Source organism: Clarias gariepinus, chromosome 25 (assembly GCF_024256425.1).
Source record: "Clarias gariepinus isolate MV-2021 ecotype Netherlands chromosome 25, CGAR_prim_01v2, whole genome shotgun sequence".
Taxonomy (NCBI): Eukaryota; Metazoa; Chordata; class Actinopteri; order Siluriformes; family Clariidae; genus Clarias; species Clarias gariepinus.
The window spans coordinates 22,017,821-22,032,743 of NC_071124.1; the positions used below are offsets into that span (position 1 = coordinate 22,017,821).

At 39.4% G+C, this 14,923-nt stretch overlaps 1 protein-coding gene across 1 annotated transcript in view; it reads left to right on the forward strand.

The window, feature by feature from the left end:
- The window catches only part of egfra (epidermal growth factor receptor a (erythroblastic leukemia viral (v-erb-b) oncogene homolog, avian)), a 63,753-nt gene that overhangs the window by 18,673 nt on the left and 30,157 nt on the right, over positions 1-14,923 (forward strand). The window lies entirely within an intron of this gene.

Here is a 14,923-nt window from a genome sequence, read left to right on the forward strand (position 1 = left end):
GAATATGACGGGCCTGGGTTTTTCCATCACGGAGAGTTAGGATGAAACAAAATGTCATACTGAGTCAGTTAAGAAAGAGAAATTCAGCCTGCTGTTCGGATAGTTTTTGTATACTGATCTTTTAAAAAACTAATTTATAATGAAGTCATATCTGTAACACCAATGTAAAGGTGGCGTATGTGGCTGTATAGGTCGTTCTACAGAAAAGTTTGAATTTGTCTTAACTTTGTCAGAATAATCTCCTGAAATGTATTTCTTCTTTCACACCTAGAACTTCTTTAAATAACTTACTTTTAATTTACTTTTAATTGTCAGATGTATTCATAAATAAAATACCATTTATACACGAAATAAAACTCATTTTGTGCAACAGGAACACCAAAGACATAGTTTAGGGTGACTGATATTTATTTTATATTAATTGTAAGCAATTATTGTTTCATGATTGTAGTGTTTCTTTTATTATAAGATATTGATGTTATTGTGAATCAGATTTATTTCCTGAAAGAAATCTCTTTAGATATAAAAGATGTAGACGTATGGTCCCACTTTGATGTAGGACTATAGTGACAAGACAATTCTTTGATCTTCGCCTTTAAAAAATGCTACAATTAAATATTAAACGTAAGAGAGTACGAGAAAAGTAAGAGAATAAATTTTATGATTGAACATACATACTATATTTTCTGGACGTATACAAGCTACAGTATGTGTACAGTCTTTACAATGAATATCCACTGCGTTATAGTACTGTTGGTAAAAATGACCAGACTTACCATTCTGTACAGCCATTGCTTATAGAAAAACATTTCAGACCATCACTCTGAACCTCGAGGAGGATGGCCTTCAACGGCAGAAGACCACATTCGATAACATTGCAGTGGTGGTGCAGGGGAATAGTTCCTGGATAGTCAGCAGTCCTACACTATTAGTACACACAGGATTAGTGTGATGTTCCTACTGTAATAACGTGGCCAGTAAGTTTATCTGGAATATGTCCATGGGAATATTATTTTTTCATTATCCCTTTACATGCTTCTTGAAAGGTCATATGACCAAGTACAGTATATCCGTTGACTAGATCATGTCGTATGTTTGAAAAGGAAATTAGACATTTTTCAAGTTCACAGGTCACATCCGTAAGACTTGAATTGCCCTGTTGTAATCAGAGACATTGCAAAGTCAAACATAGGAGCATTTCTTGGAAGATTTTGCACTAAGAATATTGTATTATATTTGTTCAAAGGGAATAACAAATAATTTAAAGGTCTAATAAAACCCTTGGGCTTGGATTAACTCTTGGAATGAATCTCCAGTTCCAGGTTGCGTTATGTGAACCTCTGCGAGACAATGTACAGTACATACTAAAGAAAACACCATTTATTTCCAATGCTAATGCCCCATCCTGAAGGCAGAACTTGGTTTGCACTGACAATCTCGACAACAGAGCTGTGCACTGCAGGCATGCAGGTTGGGAAACACTTTACTACAGTGCTGTGGGAGTGCTGTTTGTTCCTTATGAGCTGTCTGAAGCTAGAACAAATTATTTCTGCATGAACCTGTGTTTGCCCTAAAGGTGGACCAGGATGTACACTAAACAGAATTTATGACTATGTTAATAAGAAAAAAGATGTTTAAATGACGTTATAAAGATTCACTTAGCTTGTCTTCCGTGTTGGCTTTGGTTAGCATGTTTTATGCTGGATTTTAAAACGATACAAGCGATTGATTAAAAGGGTTGAGTTACTTTAGGTCTAAGTATATTGAACCTAAGTATATGTATACGGAACTCGAAGTGTTTTGTATATATGAACGCTTTTGTTCTACTGTATACTGTATAATCCCCTGCTAGTGCAAGGATACAATTAATGTAGAAAGTTTTCTCTGTATGCCATGATTGGACTGCCTGCTTAACGTCTGAAAAAACAGCCTCCCAGGAACTCCTTTAATGGCCCAGACATTGGAGCGAGGTCAGGACCGTACGGGGGATGGGGCAATAACTCCCAGCTGAGTTCATGTAAAGTACAAGTGATGATGGAGAATGATTGTGTGTACAGTTCCCACAGACAGATGCATCTCTACCGCGAGTGATCTAGGATCAGGAGTTCTACTCGCTGAACTTTTCACGGGAACGCCTGCAGTGGATTCCGAGCCACCTCGGCTTTAACATGTTCGCACCGTTTGCAGCTAAGAGTCTTCTGTAAATGTCAATCACTTTTATGCCTCCTTTCAGTAGAAATTGGATCATCAAATTCCGGTTTGTAGGTAAGAGTTAAATATTTCAGCTAGGTTTACAGATCTGGCGATGAGGAATTTGTGCAAAAATTATCAAAAGCTCTCAATCCTGGAAATAATCTCGGCCTCGTGACAAGCAATTAATCCTCACTTGAGCTAATTATAGATGGGAATTTTTAATATACAGCCTCTTGTTTTGGTTGTATAAAAGCTTTTAAATTTTTCTGTAATCGCAAGTGTGGAAAATGACCTAGAGATTAGAAGATCACTGTGGGGTCGAGAGGGCAAGTATGCGAGTCAGGCTGTGTTGTCATAGCGGCCCACTCAGAACTATGCGTGGAATCCAAAGCAGCACAACAGTTTCTTCAGAGCTCGCTAACGCAGTTAGGGCAAAACAGTCGGAATCATTATTTTCACACTTGGTATTTTATTCAGGCTATGTCAGCAGGGTGTGTGTGTGTGTTATTTACATTGCCTGAGGGAATCAACACGGCTTCAAGTGTGCCTGGCATTCAGACAAGATTTACTTTTCATACCAATCGCAGACTGATTAATATTACATTCTGTAAAGTAGATCCATCTAGTAAATAAGTGTACACAACTTATCTAGAAAACTTCACTCTATTTTACGTAACAGCACTTGTTTTCATGATCTCAGTCCCCAACACCTGCCTATTAAGCTAACATCTATTTTTCCTCCAAAGTTGCCAAAGGTCACGCTGTGCAGGACTCGATTCCCTTGGGCCATTCCTCATATCTTGTCCAGCAGTGCCGAAGTTGGAAACGTGGAAAACATTCTTGACTGACCGTATCACTGTGACTTCTGGAAATCCGACATCTGTTCCCGAGATCGCCCTGATGTCATCCAGCTCGTTTCTGTTGCTCGGTGGGCTGGACGAATGGAAATGTGTGACTGCAAGCAGAATAATTTTGCCGTGAACGTGTCAAGGCAGTTCCTGATAGAGATGATTTGTTCGAACAGATTTCGGATCGTTTTGTAATTTCTAATCTTTCTAGTCTGTTCATGTCCATGAACCTGAGCTGCTCTTTACAATGCCGTTATGTGATTATGAAGCGTACACTATTTAGGGGAAAATAAAGTTTTTTTGTTCCTTTCACAAAATTGGAAAAATTCGGAAACATTAATTCTGAAAGTGGGTCACTTTTTATCAGCTTGACCGTATCACCCTGCATCATTCGTTTTATTTCAAATTCCCGAGTTGTGCTTGATTGTAAGAAGGTCCGGTGTCACTCTCTCTGCTCTGTGATAATATTAATCTTTAACTTTCATGGCTTAAACTAGTGATGCAAGACAGACGACCAGGGACTCTTTATGTTTAGACTGACGGGGTGGCTTTAAACCAACTGGCTTGCTTTAGATTTCGAGACAAGCAGGACTATTGTTTCTTCGTGCCGCACGGCCACATCCTGTGGCATCTCGTCTTTGGAAAAGATGACTGTCCTGTTCAGACAGCGTCGGGCTGCCATTCAGATGGGTTTCGAAGCTGTAAGAATATTCACACCACACGGTCTCATGTCGGAATCCCACGGAGTCCTGCCACATGGTTGTGATTAATTCATTTCCTCTTTACAGCAGCCCTACCATGGAGGATTGGACAAACAGAGGCCCAGTTCTTGGCCCACAGCCGGCATTTTAAACATGACTTCTTGCTGTGTCATGCGCGAGTTGTAACAGGGCTTTTTGGATTTCATACTAAAAAATCGATGGGTCACACTATCGGCGAGCTTGCCAAACCCGTACTCAGTAGACTCCCGATGTTGCAACGCGGCCCACTAGATAAAGTCAGTACAAGTAACCTGAATTCTGTACCAGTCTCCGTTCAGGCAGGATTATTCACTTCTGAGTAGGAGAGGAATGTGTGTCATAATGTGCAAACCAGAGTGCAAAAGTGAGTGTGTGCTGACTAACCGTGTGGGGACAGCACCAGGGAGCTTCACCATAAGCACTGGAAGATAAGAAAATAAAAGGTTAACTAACTCACCCATATGTGCTGGTCATTTCTGTTTTGACTCATGTTACCTGGTTCTCTTTTTTATTTCATCCATACAATTCCCTTCCCAAAACAAATCTTAACCAACCGAATAAAGTTCATGCATTAATACACTAACTGCGCTACGCTAGTTTAATTTGTGGAGCTGCTACTGTAAGCTAAGCCAAGACCCATAAAACAAAAAAACGAAATGCTACCAAGGTGTAGATTTTAATCTACGATTTATCCGTAGCATCCGAAATTTTAGACCTATTGATAAGGTGATTAAGGAGACACCTGATAAATATGCGTTTCTGCTGTATCAGCACTCCTAAAAAGGCATTTCAGTGAAAGAGAAAGTATGTGGAATAAGAAAGACGTTCACCCACACGGACTTTATCTACATGTACATTGACCTGTGAACCTTAGTTTATTGAGACAATAGAAATCCAGTGGGTGGGACTTTTCTTTTTTTCTTTTTTACAGTAGGAGGTTTTTATTCGTTTTCACATAAAAGCTAGACGACATACAGATCCTGCTTGGGGTTGAGAGTTGGATTCTCGCCTTGTCTGTGTGTGTGTGCAGTTTGCATGTTCTCCCGAAGCTTGGTGGGTTTCTTCCGGGTACTCCAGTGTCGTCCCACAGTCCAAAGACATGCAGATTGCGGAGTGTGTGAATGATCGCGTTTGTGTGTGATTCTGTGATGGATCGCCACGGAGTGTACCCCGCCTCTTGCCCTAAGTCTCCTGGGATGGGCTCCAGTCTCCCCACGACCCTGTATACAGGATAAAGCGATATAGACGATGAGTGACTGAGTGTGTTTCATAAGACGTGGCTTAATGTTATATTAGCTGTGACTTTTTGCAGTTTGCTCGATGTCACGTAGTTTTCCACCCCAATAAAGTAATTACTGTAGATCTACCTCCTTGTAAAAGTCCCAGCTACACCCCTGAATTTAAATACCCAACCATGAGTTAATTTGAGGTCTGCTGGAACGCTAAGCCTTACTAATGTTCTTGATTCTCAGGCTATTACCTAGGTTTAATTTCCTTCATTCAATTCAGTACATTCCACTGAGTCAACTCAACTGGCGTGCTTGTTTTTTAATCAGTGCTGGAAACCAAAACTAAACTAATGTGTGCTGGTTGGTCAGTAAATCTTGCCTCTGGATCTTGGTTCTGAGACTGGGAAAAACTCTGGGAACATGAAGTCTTGTGTGACGGTGGGGCGATGATGTGGGGATTCGGTGAGCAGCTGCCTTTTTCCAGCTGGAATGATGTGTGAAATGTGTGGGTTATCCAGGCTGTGGTAGCGTCCGTCCTCCCCTTCCATGTACCCCTCCTGTTCACACCCCTCCCATCCCCCTTCTTGTGTCGTAGCATAAGGAGCTTGTCGTGAACAGGAATGAAGCCCGGCCTCCGCTGCCCACTCACTCTCTCTCTCTTCGTAGTGGCCGCTTCTATTTCCTGTAAGAGAGATGAGTGTGAGCGCGGTGTGACCGGGAGACTGCTGGAGATTGGTGTGGTCAGATTTCTTTGGGGAAGAAATGCCTAAAGTGGCTTTCGAAGTCTTCATAAGGAAGGTAATTACAGTGAGACCGACTGACTCACTGTCTTGATTTGGAAGCCAGGAGAATATTTAAGGCAGACATGCTAGGACGCCTAATAGCTCAGAGTGTTCTAGGGATCTGGGATTATTACAAAACCTTTTATGTATAGCGTCAAAAAACGTAGACCCGTAATTTGGGGCTGTTTTTAGATGTAGAAGACGTCTGAGTTCATTCAAACGTTTATCCAATCAAGCCAATCGTGCAACAACAAAAAAATGCATAAGATCAGATACAGATACAGGTTAAGTTCTTTATTAAATGTTTATTATAAGGATCGGAATCGGGAAATGAATTAGAATTAATTAAGTATATTTGAAAAGAATGCAGTTATATAAAACTACAGATGGCGGCATGGTGGCTTAGTGGGTTGCGTGCATAGAGTTTGCATGTTCTCTCCTTGCTTGGTGGGTTTCCTCCCACAGTCCAAAGATATGCAGATTCGGCTAATTGGCTAATTGACTGTGTTAATGTGTGACCGGAGGTCCTACCAAGGTCATAAAAATGGGAATAAATACAATGGTCACCATTGGCCTCCATGGTCCCTAGTTGGACTACAGAGGTTCCTACAGTAGATGGAGATGGAAAATACAGACAGTTTTTTTTTTGGTTTAAAATAGCACAAAGTCAATATTTAAAAGCCTTTAGTGCGCACTTCTCATTCGACAAAAATGTTCCTATTGGAGATAATACATTTTCAAGGTTTGTTCTATAATTGCATAGCGGAAACCGTTTATCTTCACTCTGAACATCTGACCTTTTCATACTTCACTTGTGTGTGCCTTAACTATCATCTGACTCCACTCACTGTTTGGAAAATTGCTTTACTGTACTATGAACGTCATAATGTAAGGTCTCATACGAGTATGCTGAACAGAACCCCATGTCTCTTTACAAATGCAATCCCAAAGCAATAAAAGTGATAATGCACGCTGCCATTAGTTTGTTGAGAAACAGGACATCTCTCTATCTTTTTCATATGAACAGCGCAATAAGGCTGCCTTTTTATTCCAAGTTGCACTCCACAAAGCCTCATTTAAAGCAATGCAAAGATATACCATGTCTTAGTTAAAGACACATAAAGAGGTCATTTACCACCCTGATAATGCGTGTTTCTCTCGACATTATGAACACGTTCTAAAGCTTCCCAGACACTAGTGATCACATTAGCAATTTAAAAGGTAATGGATATAAATGGCTTGAATGCACTTTTTGTCAGCACCGCGGACATTTTAGGATTTAAGACAAGCTCCTGTTTCCTTTATCAGACGTCCCCCGGGACGTCCCGTGCAGAGAAAGACGTTCTTATAAACTGTGCAAAAGGTTAGCGCTTATGTATGTGCTACCTCTACGTGTTCAAAAGGAACTGTTTTCCCCAGCATTTCAGCCCCGGGCTTCAGCATAAACACAGCCAAACTTTAGTAAAGTGTAACTGGAGATGTACGCTGACTTGTTAGAAAGGCCTGTCCAAGGCACATAAACATTTGCCTTGATTTTGGTTTTGAGTTTGATTTTCTTTTTTCCCCGCATGGAAAGATTTAAAGAAAAGGATAAAAAAAAAAAAGAGAAAATCTTCTAAATCTTCTTAAAATCATTAACGTGATTGTGGTGATGGTTATGTACAAGGAGGGAAGGTCAAAGGAGTGTTAGGAATCCATTGACCTTTAGAGCAAACTGTGCCAAAAATCTAATCCTATGAATGTACAAGAGGCGTTCATGTCAAACCGGGACTTTTGATTGTGCAGAATGAGACAATACAATCTAATTTCTACCATAATGTGCTTGAAGTCTTCTGTAAATATCATTTGGGTTTAACGCCTTCATTTACGAGAAATGTAATCAGAAGTCCCAGTTTGATTTGAACACCCCTCATATAATGTATTTTTTTGTAAAATCATTTTTACAACCGAGGCAGTGGTAGCTCACAGAGCTACAGTAACTAAGGCACTGAGTTACTGATCAGAAGGTCAGCGGTTCAAGCCCCAGCTCCACCATCACGGCTGACCCTGCGCTCTGACCCCGCGCTCTGACCCCACTCACGCTGGGATATGCGAAGAAAGAATTTCACTCTGTAATAATGTATATGTAACAATTAAAGGCTTAACTTAACTTATTTACTTTGCTCTGCATTTGTGGTAAGAGCTTCCACACCCTTTTGCACCTAATTACTAGGGGTGTAACATTTCACACAATGTGTGCGTTGCTTCTCGTCCTCTCCTTGTTCTACTGACTGCAGCAAAATGCAGATGTTAGAGCAGATACATGGTTTATGCTGGCGTAAGTCACTTGTAGTAACATGCAGGATTTTGCACACTATCTCAAACTTTTTCCAGTTCCGTCTGACCAAAAGCTTTTGCTAATTTTTTAAGTTAGTTGCGAGTATGCTAGCGTAGCATACACAGCGTGAAAAAAGGAGGTTACTTTTTAAAAGCATGGGCTGGATTGAGTAATGGCTAGATTAGTGATAAACATCCAGCATTCGGGGGTGTAAGTCTTGCTTCCGGTATTGTGCGTATTGTGTTTGCATGTTCAGTGCTAGGTTCCCCCGAGCACTCTGGTTTTCTGGTCGATCCGAAGACACGCACTGTAGACTGATTGCTGTTTCCAAATTGCCTGTGATGTGTAAGTATGTGCTTGTGTCTTGTAATGGGATGGCACCCTATCCAGGATGTACCCTGCTTTGTCCCCTGAACTCCCTGACATAGGCTCCAGGCCCCCCACGACCGGGATAAGTGGTATTAAAGATGGATGGATGAATATCACATTGGAAAAAGTCCTTTTCCATCTTTTTCCACTTTTTACGAGTTGTGCATATGTGTTTTTCTTTTAAATGTTTCACCCCAGAACCCCTTTTAATACTCCTGAATGGTTTGGTTAAGGTCATGTTAAAGTCAGTTCTTTCATGACAATGCATAAAATCCATTTAATCCTGGACCTCCTTAAACTGAGGCCAGTGTTCATATATATATATACTGTATATCTAGTCAAGAAAACCCAGTGAATAGGCTAAAGTAGGAGGGGGTCATGCTGTATTATTTTTCAGGTAGCTATAACCATTAATGTATTTAACATTCCTTAAATGAAATTAAACTCTATGTTCTTCTACTGTAGCTGCTCAGCATCTGGATTAGCTCACACACACACACACACACACACACACACACACACGCGCACCATCCTCCACAGATCAGACCTTGAGCCTCCTCCACTCTCCCAGGGGTCCACCAGCATCTGCATTTCTAGCAAAAGCTTTTCTTTTCCCATATAGGGAACTTCCTGAAAAGCTAGAAGTGCACGTTTTTCTTTCCTGTCCTTTTTTAAGAGGATGATAGAAGGGGAGTAACATCCTTTACCCCCTTTTTCTATCCCCCTTCTTGATTTGGCACACCCTTAAACCCTGTCCCCAACGGGCTTAGGTCTGGATTTGTTCATATTACTCATATGCATTTCATAGTAACAGGTTTAACAGATCAAACACGAAGCGTCTCTCACTTTTCAGATGTGGATTTATTTATTGTGGTGTAAAACTGTCTATGTTTTGATTGTATGTAGAGGAATGGGCCATCCCCACCCCTTGAACGTATAACAATTAAATCTTAGCTAGAGAGGGAAGTGTGGACTAGGTGCACAGGAAACCTTGAGGAAATGCTAAAGTTGATAGTGGACCTCCGAGATTTGGGCCCCGTTTCAAATCCGTGGGTCTGGAAGGGGAAATAAGCAACGTTTCTGTTCATCCAATGTGTAGGCTTCAAGGATATAAACATTGCCTGGCAGACACATTAGAGGGTCCCCTCCCCCAGCTTTTATGCTCGGCTAAACGATTGTTTTGATATCCATTTTAACCAAAGAATGGTATTAAGTTTGTGCACTCTAATTACCCGGGAAAACTGATTAGCATTGCTTCTTCCTTATAAGCGTGGATATGCTTTCCTCTAATTCGTTTAATCAATGCAAATGGCTAATGTCATTGCAGGTAATGATCCGATGAACAACAATGTTAGCTTATGATTAAATCTCCTAATTGTATCTAAATCTTCAAAACAATACATGTTGCTTTGTATCATTCCCCTTAGTGGAAAATTAATCTAGTGATCGTACTTTAAGCAGTATGTGTACACCAAAGGCAAAAAGAAGTCGGCTCACACCCAGTTCTATATAGATCTATTGTAATTCCCTGTGTACATAACCCTGTTGAGTAATCCGACCGCATATTGGAACAAGGAATGGCATCAGGTGGCGTATTTGTTTTTTTATGAATTGCTGTATGATCAGTGGACGATAAGGAAAGGTTGTGTTGCTCAAATAAAGTCCTCTCTAAATAATGTTATATACTATTTAATTATCATTTGCCTATCTATCTATCTATCTATCTATCTATCTATCTATCTATCTATCTATCTATCTATCTATCTATCTACAGTATAAGAATCTTATTACTGTCTTATCACTAAACAGCTTTCATCTATCGACGCTATAACATTGCAAACCAGTATTGTGTAAAAGAAAAACACAAGCCTATCACAGCACAGTGATAGGTTTGAAACAATTTGGAAAAATTCCAAGTTCTCTTGTGTTTATAGTTTAAATTAGTAATTTTGTGGTTAAGTTTCTAAATTAGAGAACAAAAGTCTGTCTGATTCCCAGGAATGCAAAAAGCCACTGTCAGGGCACTCGGAGTTAAAGCGCTTATTGCTTGATTGCTCAGTTATGTGTTCAGAAATGAATTCTGATTCTTGTTCCTGTCGTTTTTAATGTCTGTTTTTTTCTTGATGTATATAGGGCCAAGAATAGAACCTTGAGGAACTCCTTTAAACTATATAGACAAACTGTTTAGAAATATCTATTAAAAGAACCGATATCAAAGTGCAACTTGGTATCCTAATCAATAAAAGCACTGTGTCTAAGACAAGCTGCTTTATGTGCTTTCTGTAAAGACAAAATCCTGATTATTGTATACAGTATATAAAAAAGCTTTTGGCAGAGGAAGTGACTAACAGCTCTACTCATTCTTTCCAATACATGGCAACACTTGAAACAGGCAGTGTAAAGATTTTGTGTGTATACATAACATAAACAGTTACAACTTGTACGTAGCATAAATGACTCGAGTTCTGCCTGTTCCTGCTGGCCACTCCTTACCTGCAACACCCTGGCCTCCAGCCAAAAGGGTTACTGCGCATACAGGAAGTGATGCAATGATCCCTGTTTTTTCTTTTATTTTATTGATGGAATGTTTAGGTGATATAAGTAACCTTTGCTGTATTGACACCATTACAGGCTACATAAGGAAATAACAACACAATTAGAACTGGCCCTGGTCCAGCCACATGAGACATTGCGTTTAACAAGTTTTTTTTTTTTAATGCTGCAAAGAATTTGCCAGCTTTGCTCCTGGTAGATTTTTGCTTGTTAAGTCAAAATTATTATTATTATTATTATTATTATTATTATTATTATAGTGATTGTTTGTACACATACATGGTGACAAGCTGGAAGGGAAACCATGTGCACCAAAAGAGCACCCTTCATGCAAACAGGAAATGAACAGCTTCTTATCACCTTCCTCAGATAACAAAGCAATAAAAGAAGCACTGTTTAGGAATTTATCTCATCTTGTGCATGGGAGATGTACAGATCGTTCGAGTGGCGGCTGTAAAACACACAGTATGCATTGTTGTAGTTAAAGTGAAAAAAAGTGTTCCAATATCGAATTGAGGCTTGTCTTACTTTTAACTTTAACTTCCTAGCTGTACAAGACCGTTTTAATCTCAGCTAGATAGCCCTAAGCTGAATCCGCCCTGATGCTGCTGTCAAAGCAGGATATTGGTCAGAACAGTCTTACACAACCTCTAGTGAGCCATGCTTGCACGAGATAATTATCTAATGATACACTATCTTTTACATTTCATATGATCTGTCCATTTATCTTGAACGTTCTTGGAGTTGATGCTGTGTCAAAATCTGGCAGACAGACATTTTCTAAAACTGTTTCAGGACTTTCAGCATATGAACTGGAAAAATATCTTTGAATGCGCGAATTCTGACCAATAAGACGTATTTCTTATATATATAATGTTAACTGTTAAATTTTCAGTTCCAGAAGGTTGTCATACATGTGGTGAAGTTAGCTGTGAAGAGATGTTTTGATTATCGTGGAAGGAGTCTCCAGTGTCAGAATATTTATATAAGTAAAAAAATAAAGGAGGCCAAACACAGTGTTGATGTGGTATAAGAGGAGTGAAACATTTATAATTACTATAATAGTAACAGTAATAATTTTGATAGTAACTTTATGCCCCCCTAAGTGTTCCTTATTCCTTATTTATTGCAGCTGTCTTCCGTTTATATGAGACTGTCTAATTATTTACGTCAACTCTCTAGATTTATTGCTGCACGTTATATGTTGCTTCATCAAAGCCAAGGAAATGATCATCTGTAATTAAATCTTACTCTGAAGAAATGAATCATTCGCATGCGAGAGAGGATCGCATGAGGGAGGAGTAAACTCTTTGTTCTTGTTTACCTGCATTCTTTTTTTCCCCTCTGTTGGCTTTGTGTGTGTGTGTGTGTGTGTGTGTGTGTGTGTGTGTGTGTGTGTGTGTGTGTGTGTGAGTGTGTGTGTGTGTGTGTGTGTGCGTGTGAGTTTGAAAAAGAAACAAGAGCAAATCCCTATTCTTTCTTCATTATATATGAACAATTGTGTACAACATCAAAAGCAAAAAAAACCTTAGTTGTTATTGCGCTCTGTGACAAACCAGATGAGTTTTATTCCTTTAAACAATTTATAACAATTTTACATCCAAAACACAGAAGCAAAAGATGATTTTAAAACCACAAATGAACATCTTGACATAAGTGACGAGCTCTGCAGTGAGGCCAAGCTTGCTATCTCAGTGGCTAATAAGCAGCTACTGGATGTGTTTTCAAGAACTGACATGTCGAGGAATGTGACCCAACCAGACAGTGTCTTACAGGAAGAATATGTTTTTCTTTTTCGCTTTTTTCCGACTCACTGGCAACAGCAAAAATTTAAAAAAGGAACACTTTGTGAAAAAGTTATTTTCACTTGCACTGGGTTTTAAGCTAGGTTTGATTGCTAATGACTAGCCGCAGTGATTTTATGAAAAGTCTGCCACTGAGGCAGAACCAAATCTAATAACAAGGTTAAACTTTAATAGTCTTGGCCATGAGACCAAAATAGCCCTCACACATGCATAGGATGTAACCATTTGATTGCTAGCAGAGAATCTTAGCCGCTAACTGTCACTGCTAAAGCTAATATGATGCAATGTAGGCATAAAATATCATTACGTTTTTTTTTCAATAATTTTCCAGTTAAACATTGTCTTACGTTTATTTCAGTAGTTTCCATTAGTTCGCTGTTCAATAAGCTGGCTAACGTTATGAACACCAGGAAGGAGTGATGGGAAGGTCGGATCATTTGGTTCTTTGAATCTAGTTCATCAAAATGAAGGGATCTTTTTTTTTTTTTTTTTCATTTTGTTCTTTTGGTCAGAAATAAAGTGAATTGTTATATTTTCCCCCAACATGTCTACAAAACTACAAAAACTTTGACTATTGTTCCAGTAATAAAGCTACTACAGTGCAGCTAAGGAGATATTATAATAAACCAAATGAGCAGCTCATATCTCATATCTTCTGGTCTGAATCATTCATTAAAAAAACTATGCAGTGCATTACATAGAAAACAGAATTCAGCGGTTCTTCTCATGAGTCTTCTAGTCCACGTGGTTCTTTCTTTTAAATCTAGTGCGCTGCATAGCGTCCGTGGGAGTCACGTGACAAAAGAAAGAACGACAGAAAGAAAAATTTTTTACGGATTTTATTTTGACTCCATCCATCTATCTATCTAACTCATAAGTAATTAGAGGAATTATACAGTTGTACTGTATTATGTATTGAAGGGTCAGATTCTGTGGTATAAGGCAAATAGTGGTTAGCATTATCACCTTGCACTTCCAGGATCGTGGGTTCGATTCCTGCCTTGGGGTCCGTGTGCATGTTCTCCCAGTGTTTGGTGGGTTTCCTCTGGGTACTCCGGTTTCCTTCCACAGTGACAGTGCAGATCAGGCTAATTGACGTTCCCAAATTGCCCATAGTGTGTAAATGTTGATCAGAGGTCCTTCCTACTGTCATAAAAATTGGAATAAATACAATAGTCACCATTGGTCTCCCCAGTCCCTAGGTGGACTACAGAGGCTCCTAGATTGATGGAGATGTCACTATAGCACATGCTGTTACTGGAAAATACTCACCTGCACCCTACACTATTTGAGCAAGCTTAAATATTCAGACGCATACTGTAAACCAAGTAACATGATAAATGATCATTTGCAAAACCTAATCTTAACCATAATTCATATGACAGACTTTTCCACATTACTTGGCTTCGTAATTAATTACATGTCTATTTATTGCCAACTTAAAGTACGAGATGAGCAGATTTTACGTCTCCACATTGCGCTCTGCATTTTTAATAGGATCTCCAAAGAAATCTCTGTGCTTACACACGTCTCAGGAAACGATGACTGATATGAAATCTCGTTCCAGTAAATTCTGTTTTTTTTTTTTTTTTTTTTTTTAAGAAAGCTCACGTCCAAGAAACCAGGGAGTATGTGCACTGTGCAAACTCAAAACTGTTCTGCTTAGAGTCAAAGAAAGGGAGTTTCTGTGCACGAAGTATGAAAGTGTGCGAGAAAGAGAACGAACAAGCGCTATTTCTTTTGGCGTGTGGTTAAAGCTTTCCACTGGCATGCAGTTCTGGTAAAAGATACGCCCACTGGCTCCATGTCCATAAACTGAAGGACACTTTTGTGATTCCCCGTGAAGGGAAATTGTTCAGGGTTTCTGTATTGGTCGAAGTTGAGACATTTCAGTATTACGGAATCAGTTGCGTTCTCTTTAAACCATAGTAATTACAGAGATGAGAGATAAAATCATGTTTACTAAATGCTTGCGTCGTATCTAATCATTCTCAGACGAGTTTCAGACGCTAGGACATATAGAATCTGTTCCTGCAAGATGATCATTATATTGATTATTACATTTTTTTATTTGATATCTGTTACTA